Source organism: Triticum urartu, chromosome 6 (genome assembly GCF_003073215.2).
Source record: "Triticum urartu cultivar G1812 chromosome 6, Tu2.1, whole genome shotgun sequence".
NCBI lineage: Eukaryota > Viridiplantae > Streptophyta > Magnoliopsida > Poales > Poaceae > Triticum > Triticum urartu.
The window spans coordinates 368,498,993-368,508,704 of NC_053027.1; the positions used below are offsets into that span (position 1 = coordinate 368,498,993).

Genomic DNA, 9,712 nt, shown 5'->3' on the forward strand with positions numbered 1-9,712 from the left:
TAGTAATCTCAAACCTATAAACTTTCACGCAATACATGAGCGCGAGCCATGGACATAGCACTATGGGTGGAATAGAATAATGAGGGGTTATGTGGAGAAGACAAAAAAGGAGAAAGTCTCACATCAACGAGGCTAATCAATGGGCTATGGAGATGCCCACCGATTGATGTTAATGCAAGGAGTAGGGATTGCTATGCAACGGATGCACTAGAGCTATAAATGTATGAAAGCTCAACAAAAGAAACTAGTGGGTGTGCATCCAACTTGCTTGCTCACGAAGACCTAGGGCACTTGAGGAGGCCCATTGTTGGAATATACAAGCCAAGTTCTATAATGAAAAATTCCCACTAGTATATGAAAGTGATAACATGAGAGACTCTCTACTATGAAGATCATGGTGCTACTTTGAAGCACAAGTGTGGTAAAGGATAGTAACATTGTCCCTTCTCTATTTTTCTCTCAATTTTTTTGGGCCTTTCCTTTTTTCTGGCCTTTCTCTTTTTTTGGGCCTTCTCTTTTTTATGGCCTTTCTTTTTTTATTCCTCACTTGGGACAATGCTCTAATAATGATGATCATCGCACTTCTATTTATTTACAACTCAATGATTACAACTCGATACTAGAACAAAGATGACTCTATATGAATGCCTCCGGTGGTGTACCAGGATATGCAATGAACCAAGAGTGACACGTATGAAAGAATTATGAATGGTGGCTTTGCCACAAATACTATGTTAACTACATGATCATGCTAAGCAATATGACAATGATGAATGTGTCATGATGAACGGAATGATAGAAAGTTGCATGGCAATATATCTCGGAATGGCTATGAAAATGCCATAATAGGTAGGTATGGTGGCTGTTTTGAGGAAGATATAAGGAGGTTTATGTGTGAAAGAGCATATCATATCACGGGGTTTGGATGCACCGGCGAAGTTTGCACCAACTCTCAATGTGAGAAAGGGCAATGCACGGTACCGAAGAGGCTAGCAAGGATGGAAGGGTGAGAGTGCGTATAATCCATGGACTCAACATTAGTCATAAAGAACTCACATACTTATTGCAAAAATCTACAAGTCATCAAAAACCTCGGCACTACGCGCATGCTCCTAGGGGGATAGATTGGTAGGAAAAGACCATCGCTCGTCCCCGACCGCCACTCATAAGGAAGACAATCAAATAACACCTCATGTTTCAAATTTGTTACATAACGTTTACCATACGTGCATGCTACCGGACTTGCAAACTTCAACACAAGTATTCCTCAAATTCACAACTACTCAACTAGCATGACTTTGATATTATTACCTCCATATCTCAAAACAATCATCAAGCATCAAACTTCTCTTAGTATTCAATACTCTATATGAAAGTTTTTACTATTCTTGGATACCTAGCATATTAAGATTATTTAAGCAAATTACCATGCTATTTAAGACTCTCAAAATAATATAAGTGAAGCACTAGAGCAAATGACAAACTACTCCGAAAGATATAAGTGAAGATCAATGAGTAGTCGAACAAATATGCAACTATGTGAAGACTCTCATATTTAATAATTTCAGACCTTGATACTTTATTTAAACAGCAAGCAAAACAAAATAAAATAAAATGACGCTCCAAGCAAAACACATATCATGTGGCGAATAAAAATATAGCTCCAAGTAAAGTTACCGATGAACGAAGACGAAAGAGGGGATGCCTTCCGGGGCATCCCCAAGCTTAGGCTCTTGGTTGTCCTTTAATATTACCTTGGGGTGCCTTGAGAATCCCCAAGCTTAGGCTCTCGCCACTCCTTATTCCATAGTCCATCGAATCCTTACCCAAAACTTGAAAACTTCACAACACAAAACTTAACAGAAAACTCGTAAGCTCCGTTAGCGAAAGAAAACAAAACACTACTTCAAGATACTGTAATGAACTCATTATTTATTTATATTGGTGTTAAACCTACTTTATTCCAACTTTTCTATAGTTTATAAACTCTTTTACTAGCCATAGATTCATCAAAATAAGTAAACAACACACGAAAAACAGAATCTGTCAAAAACAAAACAGTCTGTAGTAATCTGGATCAAACGTATACTATGAAACTCATAAAATTCTCAAATAAATTGCTGGACCTGAGGAATTTATCTATTAATCATCTGCAAAAAGAATTAACTAAATAGGACTCTCCAAATAAAAATGGCAGCAATTCTCGTTATCCCTAAAGTTTCTGTTTTTTACAGCATGATCAACAAGACTTTCCCCAAGTCTTTCCAAAGGTTCTACTTGGCACAAACACTAACTAAAAGCATAAAACTACATCTAAACATAGTCTAGATGAATTATTTATTACTAAACAAGAGAAAAAAGTAAAGAACAAGAATAAAGTTGGGTTGCCTCCCAACAAGCGCTATCGTTTAACGCCCCTGGCTAGGCATGATGATTCAATGATGCTCACATGAAGGATAAGAATTAAAACATAAAAAGAGCATCATGAAGAATATTGCTAATACATTTAAGTCTAACCCACTTCCTATGCATAGGGATTTTGTGAGCAAACAATTTATGGAAACAATAATCAACTAGCGTAGGAAAGCAAAACAAGCATGACTTCGAGATTTTAAGCGCATAGAAAGGGAACTTGATATTATTGCAATTCCTACAAGCATATGTTCCTCCCTCATAATAATTTTCAGTAGCATCATGAATGAATTCAACAATATAACTATCACATAAAGCATTATTTTCATAATCTACAAGCATAGAAATTTTATTACTCTCATCATTCAACCCTTCCATAAACTTCTCCTGCTTTGCGGCATCTGTGGCCACATCATCAGGTGCATATCAAGATAACTTGCTAAACTCATCCGCGTACTGAGCCACAGTACGGTTCCCCTGGCGTAAGTTGCGAAACTCACGCTTCTTCAAATTCATGGCTCCAGTTGAGACATGGGCTGTACGGAAGGCTTGCTGAAATTGGTCCCATGTCACCGTGGCTATGGGGTAGGTGACAATGTAATTCTCCCACCATGATGTTGCTGGTCCATCCAACTGATGTGCGGCAAAACGCACCTTCTCAGCATCAGTGCATCCTGCAATGGTTAACTCCCTTCCAATCCTGCGGAGCCATTCATTTGCTACTATAGGCTCGGTGCTACTACTAAACACCGGCGGCTGCAACCTTAGAAAACGGGCTAAGTTAACAACTGGTGGTGGCGGATTGTTGTTGTTGTTGTTGTTGTTGTTGTTGCCTTGGTTCTGAACTAACAACTGCATCAAGGTATTCTGCTGCTGGATCAACTGAGTGAGCTCCGGTGGGAAAGCAAATCCGGGGTCACGTCGCGGAGGCATCTGATGGGTTTAGAGGGGAGAGATTAGAATAGAATGAGGTCTAATGAGAAAGCACTACCCATATGCACATGAGACAAACACAAACATTTCACTCAATCAATCAATCAAGTCATACAATCGGTCTAACTATCGCAAAAGTGCTCGGACTACTCTATTTACATGGTGGAATACTATTACTGATGTGGTGGTCTACTAAAAATATTCCTCACTTGCAGACTCCATGATATCTGCTCCAGCTTCGTCTTCATAGTCATCATCGCTAAGATCGGAGTCGGTGTTGTCGATGATGATGTAGTCTTCCGGGCAAATCTCCTTGGATTCTTCGTCTTCTTCTACTGGTGTGGGGTCTCCCATGAATATTCCGGTCTTCTTAATCAGGTCGTCATTCTTTTCCACTAGTATGACGATTTCCTCCTCATAATCTTCACGTGTAGACTTGAGTTCTTCCTCCAGTTCCGCAATCCTAGTCATTACCTTCTTCAGATCTATCATGCCTGCACACATCTGGTTCTCCTGGCGTCGAATGTGCTGGTTTAGTTCCTGGATGAAAGCTGCAATTGATCTATCTTTCCTGATGTTGATCATCTCCCATTGCTCATCTCGGTGCCCACAGATCTGGTAGACAGTGTCTTTAAGCTCCTTGTGATAAACTTTTCCAATGCGTCCCATGGTGATGTGAGCTGCCATACTCTTTCCTAAACTCCAGGTTGGTGCATCGAAGGAAAACTCTATGGGTTTAGTGACTGGCGTGAAGGTCCTTCCTGGAACTTGAACTTGAATTATCCATCGCTCCTCTTCTGGTAAATTGGCGTTGTAGGTCCCGGTGAAGCTTGGTATTCCTATGTTCAGGTACCTAGTGACTTCCTTTAAGTGTCGTCCAAAAGGTGCTTCTTCATCCGGTTGTGCAAACTTGTTTCTTGCATCCACCATCCTAAAGAGTAGAAAATGGAGAGGAGTCAGAAATGAGAAGAGAATAGTGATCTATGACTTTTAGCTTAGTGGTCGTGTCCAACACTTAGCGTGTGCTCTGATACCATCTTGTAGCGACCCGACCTCAAACGGTCAAGTCTCTGTGCTTCAGTGTCATCCCTGAATCGGTAATGCTGACACACACAATACTCGAGGATTTATAACAGAGTAGCAATCACGCACTTATTACATCGAATGTCTCCAAAGAGAACTTATTACAATAAATATGGCTTAAGGCCATCTAATACAATAACAACGGAAGGCTTGGAAGATAAAGTGAGTCCATCAACTCCAACGACATAGCTGAGCTGCACGGCAACGACCTAACGAACCTTACTCCTTGTCTAAAAAGTCTGCAACATAATACGTTGCAGCCCGAAACGGGCCAGCACATGGAATATGCTGGCAAAATAACACAGTAAAGCAAGAACAGAATAATGCTATCACTACATGCATATTTGGCTGGTGGAAAGCTCTATGGTTATAGTTTTTGCGAAAAGCCAATTTTTTCCTACAACAAAGGAATAGATTTTATTTAACTATGATGGTAGTTGAAACATCATTGAGAAGGTTCCTCCAACTCAATCCCAATTAAGGTAACTAGTCATCAACCCGTGTAGTAGCACGGGCTAGTATTTTCTCTGAATTCATAATATACTGGTTGTCACTAATGTTATTTGCAATATAGTACTTTCATCCAAACCCGCTCAACCAAATTTGCTTCTACATTCTTAAATTTATTTTTAAGAACTTAATTTCTATTATCAACATGATCAATAAGCCAACTTAAAACAATAAAGCATGAATGCCAAATGAATATATGTAAATTGGATTCACTTATAAGCTATACCTTTGAATCATAATCATTGTTACCTTAGGAATTAAATATTGGAACGATATATTGCATACCTCCTTCTTTCATAACCTATCCTAAATTGTGTCCTATAAACTATTGTAAGCTAATAATAATTCTTGTATGTTGAGATCTATAGGAACACAACATATGATATGACAACCATGTTTTTCTCTTATTTCCAAGTTATCCGGTTTGTGTCAGGCCGTAACATTGTGAATTATTCTACATGAATTTAGACATGGGGTACTCGAGACATATGAGCTTTACCATTGTATTCAACTGAGATGAATCCTGGATCAGAACTTAAAGTGTGATGTGAATTAAATGTCAAAGAGAATGATAGGTTCAATGAAGCTTCACCTAAGTCAAACATGTTTTTTTACAGATCTAAGTCCAACATTTTAGAGTGACTAACAAACATGAAACGCTAATCGGGCCCTACAAAACATTGGGACATGCACAATAGGTGATTGTGATCTATAACTATATTCATGTGTGTACACTAAGTCTGGGTGATATAGTAGAAGTCATGTCTGCCATATTTTCTTTATTGCTCCCGAGGAATGGAGGAACATGTGTAGCAGTCTCCATGTTGGCTTCCCAACATGAGGATTATGACCATTCTCAACACCGATGCATTCTTGTTTGTCATATGGTAGTGTCGTTGTTGTGTCCGTTGACCCGCCATGCCAATAAGTTTCCACCTAAAACGGATGCACGAAAATTAAAAAATCAAAAGAAACAGCCGATAGGAGATATCAGTTAGAAAGTTACTGCATAATTGCGAACTCCTTTTTTGGGTTCGATCAGGCACTCCAATCTACAGAAAATAGTAGCTTATAGTTAGTTAAGATTAAATGACACGTATATGTCAGTGAGGAATAATCTATTGGTGGCCAACTGAATTTACATCATTACCTATCGGCTTACATGTACAATCTGCTCCACAGTAGTCTTGAGCTCTCGCTCTTTCTAGCAAAGGGCACATAATTTAACAGAACATAATCATAAAACTTATGTAGATTTCACCATTTGAACTACAAATATTATATCTGTCTTAGAAGTAGAAGGAACAGATAGATATGTAGATAGAAGGTAGATCTGTGAGATGGAGATAAGGAATAAAAACTGTCGTTCAAGGGTCAGGAATTGTGTTCAGTATGGGAAGCATCAAAATATATGGAAGTAATTTGTTTCTGTATAAGAAAAAAAAATAGGGTATACTGCACGAATGAACATATATATTCAGCAGATATTCTGATGATTTAACTAAACATGGACTAAAAGCTATAGAAACTTTCTTACCAGAGAGAAGTTTTTCTGCAGAAACTTGATATGCACACCTATATACACTGTGATAATCTAAACGATTTGTCATCTAATATGTGAATGAATGTATAGAGAATAAAGAGGTGGATTCACGTGAAACAGATATGCTCATACACACGATGCAAATCTTGTGATTGTCCAGCATTTCTATGTATAAATGGTTGGTGAAAAGATGTGCTCTTTACAAAGCCGAGGGTTGCCCATCAAAGTTCCATTGAGTGATGGGCTGGAGACGACAACTTTATGTCGCTAGGAGGGTCGGGGCGTGAGAACCATCCTTTGAGAGTAAATCTATTCTAGAAGAGCAAGAAAAATGAACCACGAACTCTAGATGCCTCAAACATTATAGATATTATAGAACAAATGATATTAGACAGCGACACTATATTTGACTGAATTCCATGTCAGTTAAATTATCTAAATCTATAATGTTCTTTGAATCAGCTAGCTGGTGACTGTTTCTTTATAATACTCACATTTATAAGAAAAAAAGCTATCTGAGTTTTCGGTCAATTCAGGTCTATATCGCATATGAGAGTATAACTGAACATATAGAAATACCTAAAAATTTCTTAGTAACTCATCAAATACTAATCTACATAGACTGGCAACTTATTTCAAAGAAGTTCATGGACTGGAAACTGGATACGTAATTAAGCAACTGCAAGAAATAAGAGAAAACATTAGTCTATTTTCCTATACGAAACCTGGAAAAGGTGAAACAAATAATTAAACAACTGATTAAGTATTAGCCATACCACTTGTTCCTAATTGCCCGCAACATGCATTGGTGCCATTTGCTGCTGAAGTATAGAATTAATGGGAGAACTATAGATTTAAAGTTGTGGGCATAACATGAACAATCAGGGACGGGTAACAAAATATATGAGTAAAATTTATCTCAAACAGAGTATTATAAGTGTATAGCTACTTTTTCCTGCTGATGGGCGTAGGAGTGTCCGACAATGAATTTGAGGAGTGTCGAGGAGGTGAACAGCTTTGCTGCTAGTCTTTACCAAGAGGTTTACTTGAGCATAATTATTTTGGTGTTACTTCCAACAAATACTTTAACGGCGATACCTTCTTGACCTCTTGGCCTCTTTTATGCATACACGTTCCATTCTGCAAATAGCACTATCAAAAACTTGCATCAGAACTTCAAAGCAGAGTGTAGTTTGTGCTTCTAAGATAAGCAAATCCTATTGGACAATAGGTTGAGCATAATTGAAAGAACAGATTCATGAAAACAAACATGGAGTTTTTATTTATATGAAACAATAGTAGACTGGACAAATCATGCAATGCTAAAACGACCTATCCACTTCCCAACAGAATTAGAGGAGGTGATCGACTTTGTGCGCAAGTACGTCCCAATATTTGGTGTACTGAATCTCTTAATCGGATGGCACATAAATTACAGATCTTCCCAATCTTACAAATACCTATCGCGAACAGGCCTAAAACCAAATGACACACTTCACCAAAATCCCACAAAACAAATAGGATGTACTTGCTGATTGGAGACCAAGTCTCAAATTGCATGATGGACAACATAAAAAATTGAAAATTGAAAACCTACTCCATCCTTTTTCCTTGCATACTTGCAGCGGTTGATTATTTCCAGCTTCACCAACAATGAAGGCTCCCAGATCTGAAACAAACTGCCTTTGCACCGCCTTCTCCACCACATCGAACATCGTTAGTTGCTCGGGGCATGCGCGCTGAGATTGGAAAAGCCTCCTCATGAAATATTGATTGCATCATGTCTGCGGCAGGGTGGATTCGAAGGTTGCATAGGAACGCGATCCTGAGAGGCTGCTTGGATTGGTTTTAGATGATACATGTGAAGACTTGAGGAGGGACAGGAGCAGGAACATCGGATCGTGGGGGAGGAGAAGCAGGCCTAGCGGATGGTGGAGGACGCCTTGGTTCCTCGACAGGGAAGGATCGGGGGAGGTGGAATAGTTTTTCTTTTCACCAAACCATCACGTGAAACAGATTTTTTTCTTAAAAGGAAGGGCACGTGGAACAATTGGTGAGGACTCTGTGATTTATCCCATATACAGCTATCATTTTGTCTTTTGACCAAACCATCACGTGAAACCATTTTTTTTCTGAAAAGGAAGTGCACATGGGACAATTGGTGAGGACTATGTGATTTATCCCATATACAGCTATAAGTTTTTTTCTTTTAACCAAACCATCACGTGAAACAGTTTTTTTGTGTGTAAAAAGCAAGTGCAGGTGGGACAATTGGTGAGGACTCTGTGATTTATCACATCTACGGCTACAAATTCTTAGTATGGAGATCGGATGGACAAAGTTCTTCGTTATTGAGGATTAACGTGGAGCCTCGGTTGATGCTTCAATTAGTAAATATAAGATTATCAACCTAACAATATTAATTTAGAGTGATGAGATACTTAAGATACTCCAAGTACTAGATACTCAAGATTGTCCATAACCGGGGACACGACTAACCATGATTAGTTTATACACTCTGTAGAGGTTCGCGCACTTTTCCCCACAAGACCCGATCTCCGTTGGTTTTCTCGCATTACAGGATGTTTGAGAAATGGATGACCGAGACACAGTTTTTCAGAAACATTAACTCTCTACTCCGGGCAGACCATACCAAACCTACAATCGCACTACCTGCTGATCCATCTCTTTAAGAACTTCACGTAACTTACTCAACTATGCTAGAGCCTATAATAGCTTGTGGCTGCACACGGAAGTTTCTAGCATGAATCATCTTAGTTCCCTTTGAGCCTGGGTGGCGGTCCATAGGAAGATCACACAGGTACTCTGGGGTTTCCAAAAATACAGGCAACACTGGGTACTCCAGGTGCCTCAATCCACCCAGATGTGTATTTAAGTTGCCACCTTAAGTTGAACCATTAATTATCAATCTCACATTTGTCATGGATTTCACTCACCAAACCTCGTCTACGAGCATAGCATAGCAATATAAGCAATGGGTAGAAGTAACTCCCAAGGGTTTGAATGTAACAGGGTAATATGTTCTACCTCATCAACTAGTTCCCAACCCACATGTTAATGACATCCTAACCATGCAATATTTGAGGATTGGTACTAATGCATAAAAACTGGGTGATAAAGGGGTATGATCAAAGTGTTATTTGCCTTGCTGACGATCCGCGTAACCTAGAGACTCCAAATAACACGCTTCGCACTCCGGGAATTCTATCG

At 39.1% G+C, this 9,712-nt stretch overlaps 1 long non-coding RNA gene across 1 annotated transcript; it reads right to left on the reverse strand.

The window, feature by feature from the left end:
• Positions 1 to 5,425: 5,425 nt before the first annotated feature.
• LOC125513536 lies at positions 5,426 to 8,500 on the reverse strand. The gene is made up of 2 exons (XR_007285997.1): positions 6,089 to 8,500; positions 5,426 to 5,990 (listed from the first exon to the last, which is right to left on the reverse strand). It is a non-coding gene; the product is annotated as an uncharacterized LOC125513536 (long non-coding RNA).
• Positions 8,501 to 9,712: the final 1,212 nt, after the last annotated feature.